General features: G+C 31.0%; 1 protein-coding gene and 1 long non-coding RNA gene across 10 annotated transcripts in view; one reads left to right on the top strand and one right to left on the bottom strand.

The window, feature by feature from the left end:
- Positions 1-16,091, top strand: part of zfh2 (Zn finger homeodomain 2) — a 617,436-nt gene that overhangs the window by 437,142 nt on the left and 164,203 nt on the right. The window lies entirely within an intron of this gene.
- The window catches only part of LOC145674870 (uncharacterized), a 141,321-nt gene continuing 125,702 nt past the window's right edge, over positions 473-16,091 (bottom strand). Inside the window, exon 3 of the long non-coding RNA XR_014129048.1 lies at positions 473-1,210. This is a non-coding gene — a long non-coding RNA (uncharacterized LOC145674870). The remainder of the gene's footprint in view (positions 1,211-16,091) is intronic.

Below are 16,091 nucleotides of genomic sequence, written 5' to 3'. Positions count from 1 at the left end.
ACTAATCAATACTGTCGTTGAAACAATACTGAAATTTCTGATAATAAAATGAAACACTCAATTGAAACAATATTAAAATTACTGATAGTAAAACACACCACCGTTGAAACTATATTAAAATTACTGATAACGAAACAGTATTGCTGCCGTTGACACAATATTAAAATTACTGATAACAATAGGCTGATACTCTCTTGAAACAATATTAAATTCACTAATAACAAATCAGTAGTACTACCGCTCGAATATTTTTAAAACCATTGATAACGAAACACTAATACCGCCATTGAAATGATATTTTAAAACAACTTTTGGTAAATATTCTTTAATTGTTTGTTTAAAAATACGTTCTGTAACATGATATACACGTTATGCTAACTCAGTTGGTCCCATTATTATTAGTAATAACAAACATTGGTGAAATACCTATTTCTTTTAATAGTATTTAATATATTAATGTTGGTAAAACAGGTTTCTATTTCGCCATTTTGTTAGAAAATTATTGATCCTGCATTAACATTCAATAAGGCGAATTTAGAAAACAACTTTAACGTATTTTTGTTTTACGTAAAAAAAAAAAAAATCATTTTTCTGAATGGCTAGTATTTATTTGACACTTGTTTTAACATATTTTGAAAAATGTCCCTATGCAGTACAAATACATTGCTAGTAACCTTTTTATCGTGTTCAGGAATGTTGCCTGTGAAAGAAAAGAAGAAAAAAGTAGAAGTTATATTTGGCAAGAACCGGTAGATTGTGGTAGTCACGGTTTCGTTCCTCCGTTTAGCTTGTTTCCAAGTTTTCCGACCACTACAAGGGTGGGGGGCACAAAAAGTAGCTTTGCCAGAGAGAGAGAGAGGGGGGGGGGCGAGAGGGGTCAGAAACGCATTGAAAAGAACAAGGAGTCCAAGCTTTGAGACGGGTCTTGGGGGATGACCTTTCTTATCTTCTTGTTTATCAGGAGTTCTACCTGGGTTGTGTGTACTCCTTGGTTCTTCGGGACTGCTTGTCCCCATAACAATCGGACACTGTTCTCTTACCCCTCCTCCCCATCTGTCTCCTTGTCTTCCCCGCAAAGCTCGGGGGAAACTCAAACTACACCATGCCTTGTCTTATTTTCGGCCTTTCTTCTTCTCTCATTCACTCTCAGAGTTCCAATGTCCTTTTCTTTTTGAACGAGCGAAACTTTTACCAGTAAGCGGTATCTTTTCTGAAAAAAAAAAAAGTGTATATATAAACAAAATTTTTGCACAGTAGGGTCGCAGAGATTAGCGTATACCGCTACTTTTGCCATTCCAGTCTTTTTCATAGTTCTGAAAATACTCTCTTCTAAACTGTATAGAGTATAAAACTTAACAAACCAGGAGAAAAAAATGTTTTGAAACTGTATGTTTTTGTAGAATTTCTATTGGACAAAACTAATCATACAGTATGTGAAAATGTTTCACAAAAAGTTAGCCGTACTCTTTTTACTGTTAAAGCGCAAAATTTTAAAGTTTTACGTTAAATTTTAGGAAATTGCGGAATTAAAAGTAATGTCGGGAACGGAAACGTGAAAATAATTTTTTAGGTTGATATATGCAGACACGATCAATGATTATGGTGCAAAAAATAGTTTATGGTTGTTATAATCGAATAGTGTCATATTGGATGGAAGATTATATTAATTCTGAATATTGTCCATTAACCATATACTAATTGCTATCGTGGTATGAAGGATATCCTTGATGTATGATATTCTGATACCCTTGATGTTAAACTAAAGGTCTCTGTCTCGAATCGCCTGAGTTAGGTTTGGGTTTGAATGAAACATTCTAGTGTAATTAAAATAAATTTTTCTATAATCTGTTTCAATAAAATAAATTTAACTTGACCAAAAGTATTCCATGAACAATGCCTCTTGTATTTTTAAAACAATATATGAAAAAAAAAAAAAAATGAAATTCTAACACAATCACATTAAACTTCATTGAGAAAAGAATTACCAATACCAAAATATACTGTATTTATAGAATTTAACGAAGCCCTACCTTTTATATATGCCCACAGTAGATCTTTATCTTAGATATTGCCCATTCTAAGAATGAAAATAGATTTTTTTTTTTTTAAACTATGCTTATCACAAATTACTAGATTAACTTCGTGATGCAGTTTATGGTAGGCTATAGGGACTCAGAAGAATTTTTCGTATTGAGTGATGTGTTGCCAGCAATTAGCTTCCATCACTGTAATTACACTTTACTATCTCTTAATTTGTAGTATATCTCTTCAGTTGTCTTCCGATCTACATTAATACTTCAGTTCCGCACCGTGAATTGAACTCAAGACCACGTAGGCCAAGGATATGCTTGCTCTAACTATTCCGCTACACTGACGATAGTAAGCCTCAAATAATAATAATAATAATAATAATAATAATAATAATAATAATAATAATGTTACTTTGGTTTGCTGTTATGCATAGGGTAGAAGAGTAAATTATAATCAAGTTTCTCGTACTCAGAGTGCTATCTAGAAGTCATACGAAAAATCAGTTTCAGAATTTAGAGTGTGACAGTTTCCAAAAAAATATAAGCCTTGGTGTGGTTTGAAATAACTTTAAATATATTTATATAAAATAACTACACACACGTACAGGAGTATTTGTATATTGACTATAATTGACAATAATAACTAACAAAACTGTTAATTGATTTCACATAGTGAAATTGTGTATCGTCATGCGAGGTTAATAGCAGGCAGGGTAAAAGCAAATTTTAGGAGGAGAGAAAATTAGTATTTTTACTTTGTTCGCTCTTTAGTATACAACTTTCTGAACTTAAAAAAAAAAAAAAAAAAAAAAAAGTTTGTATCAAGATTTAAGTGCAAAACATTTTTACAAATAAATCATTGTGTTACTTTTGACTGCCTTAAATTCAAATTTGCGTTACAGGATTTTTTTTTTTCAATAAGATCACATTGAACGAGTGGCAAATATATTTCTGTAACGTTATTGATAAATTACACTTAAATTTCAACAAGTAATACTTTTTAATATTGAAATAATGATTGTACTCAAGTTTCCAACATTATTAATTTAACGTGAATAATTTTCCTCATTTTACACTAGCTTGTAATTTTAGCAGTGATGTCTTTGCGAGTCATTTGCTACAATTTGATTGAGAAATTTTAACATTATACTTTTATAGTTATAGACGTATTCAATTAACAATTATGAAATATCTTTGAAAAATATATCTAATGACCTACTTACGAGAAATGATTTGCTAGCAGGGGCATACGTTCGTGATTCTCGCCACGTGAAAAGATGTCGCAACTTTCTTTGCGTATCAATTACTGAAAATTAAGGTTGATGATTTACTAGAATTGAATGTAATTATAGCTTAATATATATTAGCTGTAGTGTCCGTTTTCTTGAAGCGAAAACTTTATACACCCAAAATTTATCAGTTGGCACATTTGAGACCTTATTCGTACGTTCAAATACAAAATAGCCAATAATAATAAGTCAGTGTAATAATAGTTGCCCTATCACGACCTATCTTTCGATACATAAACATTATTCCTTTCGATTTGAATAAAATTTCAGAAAAAAAATAAAGACATGCCTCAAACGACTCTTGTTTTCGGAAATTGTTTTGTGTTAGGTGTACGTATACACCAATTAAAAATATTATTACATTATCCTATACATATGTATGTTTGTTCACAAATATTTGTGTTGTTTAATCTATATTTGGAGAAATTCAAAGCCCTTTAATCACTTTCTTAGATAAATTCTTTCGCCACACAAAGTAATCATAGAACCAATTTTTAGTCTAATTCTCGTACTTTGATTATAATATTGTATTTGTAAGGCAAATTAATATTTTGTTGTGTTCGAAATTATTTGTGGAAAAACTTCTACAGTTACATATTATTTTTTCTGTCACATAAAGAAAACTAAGCAAAGTGTAGAAATCTAAATTATTTTGTCTATATGAATTTAATTATTTAATATTGATAGTCGAAGCTACAGATTTACATCATAATGTACTGTAGAATATTTCCCGTATATTTTTTTTTTTCTGGGAGTTGTAACATATATGTTATAGCTTAAGATAAGACGATTTGATGTTCGTGTGTAGCTAAATAGTTAACGCACATATCTTTGCTATGCATTCCTTGGGTTCGATTCCCGGTTGAAGACAACATTTTTGATGTTGACCTAGTATCGTGAAATGATAAGTTAGTGCTTGAATTAAGAGGTAGTGGACGCCGGTCTGGAAAATAATAAAGATTTAAAAAAAAAAAAAAAAAAAAGGATACGATCAGTTTGCTAACCAAGAATCACTCTCCACTAAAAGCCATTTGATTGGCTATATATTTTTCGAAGATGTTACGCTTGAGTTTTGTTTTGACATTAGAAATATCCGATGCTTTTCTGGCGAAGACTGTGGTGTGGCATACAGCCACCTCTCTCAGATTTAACTGTATTTAAAAAAGAAATACGTGTTATTTGTAATAAATACATATATGGTACATTTATTTAATAAAAGTTTAGAAGAAAGAAAAATTCTTCTTGATCATATCAACACTAGCGCACCGGCACTTTTATATTTAGAGATTCTGAAAAGCAACATGTCAAATTTTCAGAAACATATTTTGATAATAAAATATCCTTAATGGTTAATTGAAGAATTGAAAAGGAACGTACTTCAACATACCAGAGATTGACCATTCTGCATTCTATGGCGGCTACGATTAGTTACTATCAAAGTTAATACGCTCTATTTTTGGAATTTGTTACTATTTATTTTTCACTGGTACTATTTAGTTTTGTATATAGTGTTTCAATCAATATATTTTTGAGGTTATTTCTAGAGTTATGTTTTGCATGGAACTCTTTTTGAATAATCTTGGTTCAGAACTGTTGTTGTTTGTTAAATCAAGTACTGCAATTGGTTAACGTATTGAAACGTTATAACAGGAAGTAATTGTTTTCAACATAAAAAAAATCGAATGTTAGTGGTTTTCCTAGTATGAAATAAAGAGTTCATAAAATGTTTGAATAAATTTCGACTTTGTTAGAAGTAAGAAATAAAGTTATGGTCCTATCCGTGTAAATTGTACAGATAGTTCGGCAATCCATAAACACTATGTAAATTATTAATTATAGTGTCCCTTTATTGTCAAGTGGTTAACGCTTGTAGTTCCTCATTCGATACTTTGTCTGGATGATTGGCTCGAAACACAAATCCGAGTGGTGGTTGTGAAGAGATTTTGGGAGTAGATCCCGTTTCGTATAGACGAGGTGTTGAAAGCGGACGTTAAACTTTTTTTAACGCCATAAAAATTTGTTTTCCTCCATTTTCTCAAAGTATGCATATATATTATAGTTAAACAAAAATTGAAGTTTAACAATTAATAATTTTTTGATTGTCTCTTATTAATATCATAACGAGTAGCTTGATAAGAGTATACTTTAGTATCAATTTCATATTAATAAATAGCGTGGTTATCATACAGAATCCATTTTTAGGTTTGCCAGAAACGTTTTTCTCGATTTTCTCAAAAATTACGCATAAGGATTTACATTCACTCTATCGTTTTGTTCAGCTTAATTAGATCAATCAATTAGTAGGCCTATATGTCTCATTTTTGGACATTTTTTTCGTTAAACGCTAATATTGGGCCTTATGCGGAGTCGTTCTGACTCGTGATTAGTGTCATACTAAAGAGTTCGACTAACATATGTTTCCTGCAGTAGTGAGGCCTTTAGTATGACGCTAATCATACGTCAAAACGACTTCATAAGGCGCATTATATAGAATTAAGTAATAATCTCTGGTGCATATGGATCCGGTTGGAACTTAAGAATTTCAGCATTCGTTTAAACTGAGTGCTAATTAATCCGGTATAGAATGCTGAAAATGACAGTGGAGTTGTTAATCATCTGTTAAAGTAAATACAGAGTGATTAGTAATGATTTAACGGGTTCAAAATGTCTATATTAAACACATGTAGCACATAAAATAACGAATATACAAAAATTGTCCAAGTTTCAGACATGCTGTTACAAATGTTCGATGTGGCTTCTTTTCTCATACGACACATTTCTATGTGGTAGTCCAGTTCGCCCCAACACCCGCTCTAGCATATCGCTAATAACGGTCATAAATGCAACTCTAATGCGATCCTGAAACTTACCCAAAGTTGCTGGCAGTAAAGACACATATAATGTCTTTCGTATGCCCTCAAAGGAAAGAAAAATCATAAACTCTCAAATCGGGAGATCAAGAAGGCCATGAGAAATGCGCAAAAATCACCTTCAGCGCATCACGCAATTCAACGACGTGGGAGTTTTTCGTTCAGGTAGCAAATAGATGTGTCATGTGACGAAATGAAGCCACATCGACCATCTGTAATGGTATGTCTGAAACATGGACAATTTCTGTGTATGTTCATGTATCATTCGTTATTATATATCGTATACATTTTTTAAAATACAGCCCTTTCAGATATCCCGACAGATCATTTATTACTACAAATAGCCATTGCCAGATTTTAACGATAAAATAGAAATTCTTCTTTAATAAGAGTAATAATTAATCTATGCCTGAAAACAGGTGAATTATATGCATAGAGAATTATAGCATAAATTAAAAAAAAAAAAATATTTCGTTATAATACTGTGTTTTTGCTGGATGGGAAAAGTTTTTCTCTAAATAACTTTAGAGATTCCACAAATAACAATTGTGGATTACGGCTCGCGAAAACATTAAACATTTCTTAGGAATTCGTGTGAGCCTTTTTCAGAATAACCAGCTAATAAAAAAAAATACAAAAATTTTAATAAATAGTAATAATTTCTTAGACGTAATTGCTTTCACATGATCCTTAAGACCGACGTGACATGCCTTTAGTATACTCACATATATATATTTATAATAGTACTAAGAAAATACAATATTATTTAAGTACTAGGCTAAATGAATGCTACAATAAAATTTATGGTTAACACATGACCCATATTTAGACCGTTGATAATGACATATACAAATAATTGAATATACAAGTCGTAGTTGTGTTAATAACAACGGGGGAAGGGGGCGGAGAATTTTGTTTCAATCTGTGTCAATGCCAATTTGTATTCTTCTGTGTAGTGTATGTACGTACGTATATTTGTATTATTATTGTTTTTTTTACCTCATTAATGATTAAAAATTACTATGCCACAATTTTCTCTTGAACTTCCAAACTTTTGTGAGCATATAGTGCAGTTACTAACAGTTTATTTTATTTTATTTTATTTATGTATTTATTTACTCTTTTCTTCGTTTATGTATTCACCGCGTACTTTTTTTTTAGTTCGTGAATAATCTGCGTGAGGGCGTAATATAAAGCGTTGTTAAGGCGCCGAAATGGATATTCGCATGTCTGTCTCTAGATCACGCTTTTATGTTTTTTTTTTTTTTTTTTTAATGTACAGCGTGTCGTTTGTTTGTGTTTTTTCTGTTGTTTAAAACAAGTGAGCAGCACTTGAGAATTGTTTATATATATAATATGTAACATTGCCACCAAGACCTATGCCGCGCCACCAAGAAAGAACACATTTCATACATATTTTGGCATTTTTTTTAAAAAAGAAATTTCATATGGGGAATTATTTATTATTGTTGTTTTCTTTGAAATGAATTAACATTTCAATGGTTTGGCTTTTTACTGATATCTTCTTAAAATAAATTTAAATGTCCCGTACTTCGTTATATAGTTTCTAGACTATGCTATACGTAACTATCGGAAGTCCTATGAATATGGCCATGTCTGTTTCTCGACAGGTACCAGAGAAAGTACGGTAATTGATATCGGGAAGCATTTAAAAAAAAATAAAATAAATTGATTCAGCTCCCCAAGAATACGATCCATCTCATCCGTTAACCCTGTGTTCTAACCGGAAGTTGTAGAAAATTACCATTTGCGGTTTCAGCGTTGATCACCATAGAACAAAAACGGTAATATGTGACATTTTAAGCGTTTTGTTTTTCCTTAAATCGATTCATCGTCTAAAGAAAAGATACGAGATTTTCTCGTCTCGGCTCAGTAAATTTTGTAGCAGTCTCGTCTCACTTCTCAAAGGATCCTTTCTCATCTCGTTTTATAAATTAATTTACAAAATTTATGCTCGTGTCTTGGTTTCCTAATTTCAGCTGGAACTTATGAGAATCCTTCTGCGTCCTGAGCAGGGCTTTATGAGACGTGGACCTGTAGCTTAACTTCGAATGCAAACCACATGAGCTCTCACCGGGAATCGAACCTGGGCCTCTCACACAAAAGGTGTAATAACCTTTTAGCCAACACGAGAGAGCTCATTAAAACCCTATGTAAGAATGAAAGTAAACGAAGAGTTGGGGCTTTTCTTTTGCAACTGTTATCCTAACCAGTACTCAACTTGATCCTAGTCGTAGTGTCTCAAAAGCAGGATTTTAACCTGCGAAATCGCGCATAGCAAGAAAAGTATCAAAAGTCTGTTTAGGAAAAGAAAAAAATCCAAAGTTACATAATGAATTTTATTTATAAAATAAAAAATCCAGTCCTTAAGTAACGCTCATATGTATAATGCTTAGAACATGTAGAATATGTAGAAATGCTTAAGAGTTACGAATTGCATAAAACATCAAGGCGAAACTAATTAGATTTTCTTAATTTTATAATTAGAATTAAACTCAAGATGCATCGATCTTGTCAGTCACACTAATTTCTCATACTTGTCACTAGTTTTGCTGCCTCCTATCTGACTCTAAGTGATATCGCTAGTGTGCAGGCAATTTTCAGACGAGCCGAAGTCTTAACGTAATAATAATAATAATAATAATAATAATAATAATAATAATAATAATAAAATGATTATAATAGGCATAAAATAAATATAGATCTTTTGTGTTCCTACCGGAAGAATTCGTCCGGGAAGCTGTCTTTTTTATCACTGATGTTGCAAGAAAACGGGAAACTTAATATTTGTTTAAAATACCTACATAAATAAAATGTCTTAACATGTCAGTAATTTAGCTATATAAAGTTAACGTATTTTCATTAATTTATTTCATATTGCGTATATTACAAAACATAAAAGCAATATAAAATACATTAATAAATTTCACAATTAATAAATAATTTATATTAAATAATAAATTACTTATAAATACATAGATAGATAGATTATACACTTTACAAAATTACTAATTAACCAATAAATTAATGAGTTTAGTCTGATACAAAGCCTATTCGACCCACTAAAAAAACATTTCTCAGGACTCACTAGCGAGAGTCACTAGATTGAAATTTTCTGCATTAAATGATAGGACAGTTTCTTGAAAGGAAACATAAACTGGGTTAAAAAATTATTTTGAGGTTCTTAAATAACTTTGTCATCTTCGATCCTTTTAGTTCATTGATTTATATGGCAAAACGAATATACTTTTTCATTGATACAATATTTGATTTGTTAAAAATGAACAGAGTGTTTTTTATGTTAAATAACAACGAAAAGAAATCTTGTCTGTGATCGCATTACGGTAAAATGGCTGAACCGTTACATATGTTAAAATGAACATATGTAGTTAGTATCTATCTATCTCCAACTAGGTTTTTATTATGTAATTTTGACTAAAATTCATATATTAAGGAGGGGAATTCAAAATTTATGCCAAAAATAATGTATCTTACGAGCTCCTCAAGTTAGAAAGATGAAACTTAGTACATAAACTTCCCCAAATATTATTATTATTAATATTATTATTATTATTATTATTATTATTATTGGATATGTGTTTTCATAAGTTCCGATTCTAAAAGGTAGAAAAGGGACATAAATTCAATAATTCAAGTCGTTTTTGAACAAAGTTTGAATATTGATCTCTTGAATTTGATGGAATCATTTTGAATATTATCGCTCCATACAAAATACATGACGAAGATACGGGAAAAGGTGCTGCCATCTATTGGCGATAGTCAAGCCTTTACACTCACCCGAGGATGCGAAGGCACGTGTTAGAATCTAAACAAGTACAAGAAATTAGCCGTTGCTTCAAACTATTGATCGTATTGCATTTTAAGTGCATTATTGTCCCAGTCATATTTATTCATTATATGCCTAGACCTATATGCTAGGTACCATCTCAGCATTTGTCTGGTGTGAATGAGGAAAAACCTCTTTCAGGATAACTGACTGGTATGAAAAAAAAAAAAGAACTTGCATACCTTTTCGACCGATTGTCCTCACTAAGAATCAAACCCGAGACTGCCCGCACCAAAGGCGAGAGCGTTGGCGACTGCGCTATCCGGTTTTCAAACTAATCTAAACTGAACAATTAATTTTATAATTATATGGCTAGAGCAATTTTATTTTTCTAAACTTCAGAAAGGTGCTGGTACTACGCACCTTGCGTACCGCCAGAAAAAGAAACACTGCGTGTTTCTCTAGTGATTCTTTTACTACTGAGCTTCCTGTAAAAGGGTAAAACAAAAACAAAAACAAAAAAAAAAAAAAAAAAAAGAGTGAGTGATAGATTTGAGTGATTGGTGATTGATTTACTACTCCCCCTGAACAAAGAGGGAATTCCTAGCTTTTAGACCACTACATTGACCATTGACTGTTGTTGTTGTTGTTACACAATTGCGTGCTTGTTTGTGTGTGTGTGTGTGTGATGTTGGAGGAGAGAGAGGAAATCTATTACGTCATGGAGACCATACTCCCAGTGGGCAGTGTGTGTGTTGTATGTGTGCTGCGGGGAAGGGAAGTCGGGAAGGACGGAGACCGCTCTCTTCGGTCTTGCTTTTCTCGACGTTGTCTATGTGCAGGACGCACGATCCTAGTACTACTACTACTACTATTACTACCACTACATACACAACATAGAGAAGAAAAAATTGCATGAAAACACGTGCTTGTTGTATCTGTAGACAGTTGAAGCACATGGTGTATGTGTGTTCAGGGCAATGCCGTAAGCGAGAGGTGCAATTTTCCTAGATGACACTCTTTATCTCAAATCTTCTCAATATAATTTTCATTTATTAGTAACTCTGAAAAATAATTATGAAGGTTTCTTTTCAAGAGAATACAAATATTACATAAATTATGTTACTTTATATCATAAACGGGTAATGTTTTATCCTTTAGTGTGCGTGCGTGTGTGAGAGAGAGAGGAGGGGGGCTGATCTCAATTCCCAGTAGGAGCATGTGTTTCGAATTTTAGTTAAAAAAAAAAAAAAAACAACGAACAAGCGATCAATTTGTACTCTTTTAACGTCATGTGATACTCATTTAAGGAATTTCCAGATTAATGTAAATATATTAATTACATTAATAGTAACAGGAAGTGGAGAAATACATTTCCGAGGGAAATCAACTTCGGCGTATATTTGAGTGTAGTATCCGTATTGGCTCAGTAGAACTGGAGTGAATACTAGGTTGGAGATATTCAGTTAGAATGTTGGCTACGGGATGCTAGTCCATGACAAAGTCACTACTACACTTTTTAATTACCGAAATATTCAATATTTTACTGTGGCTTCATCAGAAATATTAGACATTTACAGGTAAGAAATAACTATTATACTTGAGGTTCTTTAGACAGCTACATACAAAAATAGTAACTAAACTTTCTTCCTACATAGTATGTTCAGTAAGGGGATTCTTAAGTTTATTGGATTGATTGATTTATTTATTTGGAGTTTAGCTCCGAAGATGTAACGTGGGATCCGAACCACATGAGCTCCCTCCGGAAATTGAACCCGCAATTCCTCCGCCAAAGAGTGTACCCTAACCATATATAGCTCAAGGGGACTCCTAAATTGTCATATTTCGAAATACTCTCGTACCATTTTCGGTAACTTTCTGTTATCGTTTTTTTTATTAAATAATTTGTATTTATATTTTTGAAATTTCATTTCAAATTGATTACCCTGTAGACAAATGGATACAATTAAGACCTGAATAATTGAGATATCGTAAGAAACGTCCATACCCTGTAGACATAGTTTAAACTCGTAACTGTTACAAATTGCGCTGGTGAGTAGTTTTAGCGGCTTAAAACACGCTTAAAATTCTTAAAATTGGTTTAGAAGGTTCGATATATTTTGGAAATCAGTTGACCGAGTCTGTCTATTGTCGCAGCATTCTCCTAGTGTAACTGACGAGGGAAACTAGAATTTTTTTTTAACGTCAATATACCGTGTGCTTTTAATTTTACATTTCAAGTTCGTGTTCCTTACACTAAAGGAAACTATGTAAAACAAATTAATTATTAATGATAAAATGAATAGCGCAATTATAAATAATTATTCGTAAGATAGGATCTCAATCCCATAACTGGTAAGTCTTGTTCTTGTGAGCCTATACCTCTTGCTTCATACCATGTGTGGTATCACGCAGGATTTCTTTTTTCCTCCCATGAAGAAATTAAAACATTAGTACAGAGCAGCAGAAATAATGACATTTTCACAAATAACATTTTAATATGAAAATGTTTTCTTATGCATTGTAATATAAATTTGAATGAAATTTACTTGTGCACCGTGTGAACAGAGGTCTTTTTTTTTTTTTTTTTTTTTTTTTTTTTTTTTTTTTTAATGCAGATTCTGAACCACGAAAAATTAAAGATACAAATTATTTAAAAAGTTTTGTTTTGTGATTATGGAGTTCATTACGTAAAGGTCATTATAGGATCGTCAATGTAAAGCGATTTTTTTTTTGTAATCTGTTCAAACCAAACACACATATTTTAATAACCTGTGTTATAGCTTCGGCAATATACGTTGTATCACTGCCTAAACTGTAACAGAGATTATTGAAATATAGATGTTTGCTTCGGCCAGATTTTATTTTTATTTAAATTTTACGTAGTTGCAAAGCTAGAATGATAAGAATTCTAAATATATATGAAATTTGACCAAAGCACACACACATAACATTATATTTTAATAATCTCTGCAGTGATATATTGCCTAAGCTGTTATTAAAATATGTGTTTGCTTTGACCAAATAAAATAAAATAGTCGTTTGCATTCAGGATTTAGTTTTTGAAAATGAATAATAACAATAATGATTTTTTTTTTTTTTTTTTTTTTTTTTAAGAAATAACAGCATTTATAGTAAACGACTAAAATACCTTGTGGTAACGAACGATTGAGGTACTTCAAACACCTGAAATTTCAGCGCCGGGCTTCGAACTTTGTGCAATATAAAAATTTGCTTTTGATATTACTGAGTCACATTAGTCGATTAAAAAAAGAAAATAAAGAAATAAAATGGCACTTAATAATTGAAGTTTGTATATGGATATATGTATCTGTATGTATGTGTGTGTCTGTATTTTGCACAAATTGTAGTAATTATCGCAAGAGTTAGCTAGTGAAAGTAGGTGATACTTCTCCAGTTGATTATTAATACGACCATAAATTACACCGTTTCTAATGTGGTAAGACGCAAAGAGAAAGAGAAGGGATATTGACCCTTTAATTTTTATTGTTTTCTTTTTTATAAAAGTGTAATTATTACCTTTCGTTTTGTGTAATAATATTGGAATGATTTTTTTTTTTTTTTTACAAAAATATAAAATGTTCAAGAATGTAACTTTTTCTTTTAAAGTAAAAAAAAATTGCTAAAACCTACTTAATCATTACGTATTGTTATAATTTTTACATTTGACTCTTAAAACTTCCAGAAAGGATTTTGTGGAATGAACACTTCTTTGGCTCTAGCCATCTGTAAAAATGAAAATTTTGTATAGAGACAAGTAAAAATACAATATTTTGTTACCTGGGATAGGTAGAAGTGAAAATAGTTTCTAGATTTAAGTCGGATAATAAAATTTAAATTCGGGACAGGTAGAAATAAAATTATTTAGTTTTGCTATACGAAGGTAAAATCAAAATATTTAGATTTGAGGCCGGTAAAAATAAAATTTAAACTTGAGACAGGTTTTTTTTAAAAAAAAAAAATAATGTAGGAAAAACTAAAATATTTACATTTGGACAGTTAAAAGTACTGTAGAATTTATTTAGATTAGAGACGATAAAAATAAAATTATTTATTTTTGAAATAGGTAAAACCAAAACATCTAGTTTTGAGACAGGTGAAAGTCAAAATGTTTAGTTTGGAAATCAGTAAAATGAATGAATTTACTTTATAGAGACAGTTTTTTTTTTTTTTTTTAATCAATATTCAATTTAAAAACACATTCACGATCATAGGAAATATTCTTATTCTTAAAAATGAAAATTCAGTTGAGTTTAACGTCCCTTTCAGCAGCGAGGCTATGTGAGACTAGATCTACTGATTAACGTGAAATCCAAATCACATAAGCTCCTGCCGGGAATCGAAGCCGGGTCTCCCATGCCAAAGGCATGTACGCTAATATAGATATTTAATTTGCAGTTTGAGAGCCAAAATAACTCGAACTGAAATTTCTAATAGAATGAATTTTGGTATTTTATTAATTATTTATTTTTTTAAAATTATCTATTTAATTTAAAATTATTCAAGTAAAAAAACAAGTTATTCAGGAATTAGTGTATTGCGGAAACGTGCTATGTGAACTAACGTAAATCATTCGTATGAAACAATATGAAGTATAGTTTGCTGGACGATATAATGTTTTTGTTTCTGGGATTATCAATATTATTTTTTTAATTATTATTTGAAATTAACACGTGAATACTTTCCTTGAAGAAAGTTACTCTGTTCCATTTTAATATTCTTATTGGCCTTAACACAGTATTTTACATTTCTCATCATATTCTAGTAACTTCTTCGTAACACTTTAAAAGTTGATTTGATTTCTTAACAGCAATCACTACATATTCTTAAGGAATATTTCAAATTTCGATAGATCGATGAATTCGTTTTACTTCTTCAGTATGAATAATGGTGCGCAACAAATATTAGAAGCAGGTAAAGTGTTCAGAATAGCCTGAAAAATTCTTTATATTATGTAATATGTTTCAATATTATTCATTATTCTTTAATAGCTACCGCTATCGATCTGATAAAACGGTAAACAGGAAACTGGATGATTTCAGAGGAAAAGAAAATTGTGATAACAATTTCTCTGTTAATGTAATTTGTTGAAAGAAAAAGAAAGAAAATACTTTTTTTTTTTCATTTTTAAATTTATAAATAGCAAGGCTATTGCGATGGCTTGCTATAGGCCAAGGAGAAATAATATTTCCTTCTTTTGTATTCTTTTTAAAATAAATTTTTCAAATGCAATTTTAAATTATTAATATAAATTACAATATCCTTCATTTCCTCAAGTTTATTAGGCTGTTTAATATTTTCCCTATCATGGACACCCTTAATCGTTTAAATTTATTTTTGTCTTGCATAGTATAGACGAATTTATCGTTAAATTTATTTTTGTCTTGCACAGTATAAACGAATTTACTGTTAAATTTATTTTTGTTTTGCCTAGTATAGACGTCCATAGCCGTTAAATGTATTTGTATTGCGTAGCATAGACATCCTTAATCGTTAAAATTTATCTTCCATAGCATATATGTCCGTTATATTCAAACACAGAAATATCAACACAATACCCATCACAATCTCATAATTACGAGGTTCTTAATATTTTTACCATCATAGACAGCCCTAATCTTTTAAATTTATTTTTGTCTTGCACAGTATAAACGAATTTATCGTTAAATTTATTTTTGACTTGCTTAGTATAGGCGTCCTTAGCTGTTAAATGTATTTGTCTTGCGTGGCAATTATACATCCTTAATATTTTAGGTTTTCTTTTGCTACTACAGACGATACTAGTCTTTTCCTCCTACCATAGACGATGCTGCTAGTCTTTTAATTTATATTTTTCAAACTTACTGTTGATGATCGTAGTCTATAAATGTATTCGATTTACATACTATAGACGCTCGTAGTAATTAACGTAGCATAGACATCCTGAGGGTTTTTTTTTTTTCTTTTTGCTCCCCTTGCTACGATAGACGATACAAGTTTCTTAATTTATAGGCTATTTTTCCTGCTTACCGTTGACGTTCTCAGTCTCTTTAAATTTATTCGTTTTGAATACAATAAATTAAACATGCTTTAT

The sequence above is a fragment of the Thermobia domestica genome, chromosome 18 (genome assembly GCF_964235325.1).
Source record: "Thermobia domestica chromosome 18, izTheDome1.hap1.1, whole genome shotgun sequence".
Lineage (NCBI taxonomy): Eukaryota > Metazoa > Arthropoda > Insecta > Zygentoma > Lepismatidae > Thermobia > Thermobia domestica.
Note: the sequence above shows the minus strand (reverse complement) of the source record. Positions and strands in the feature narration are given on the sequence as shown.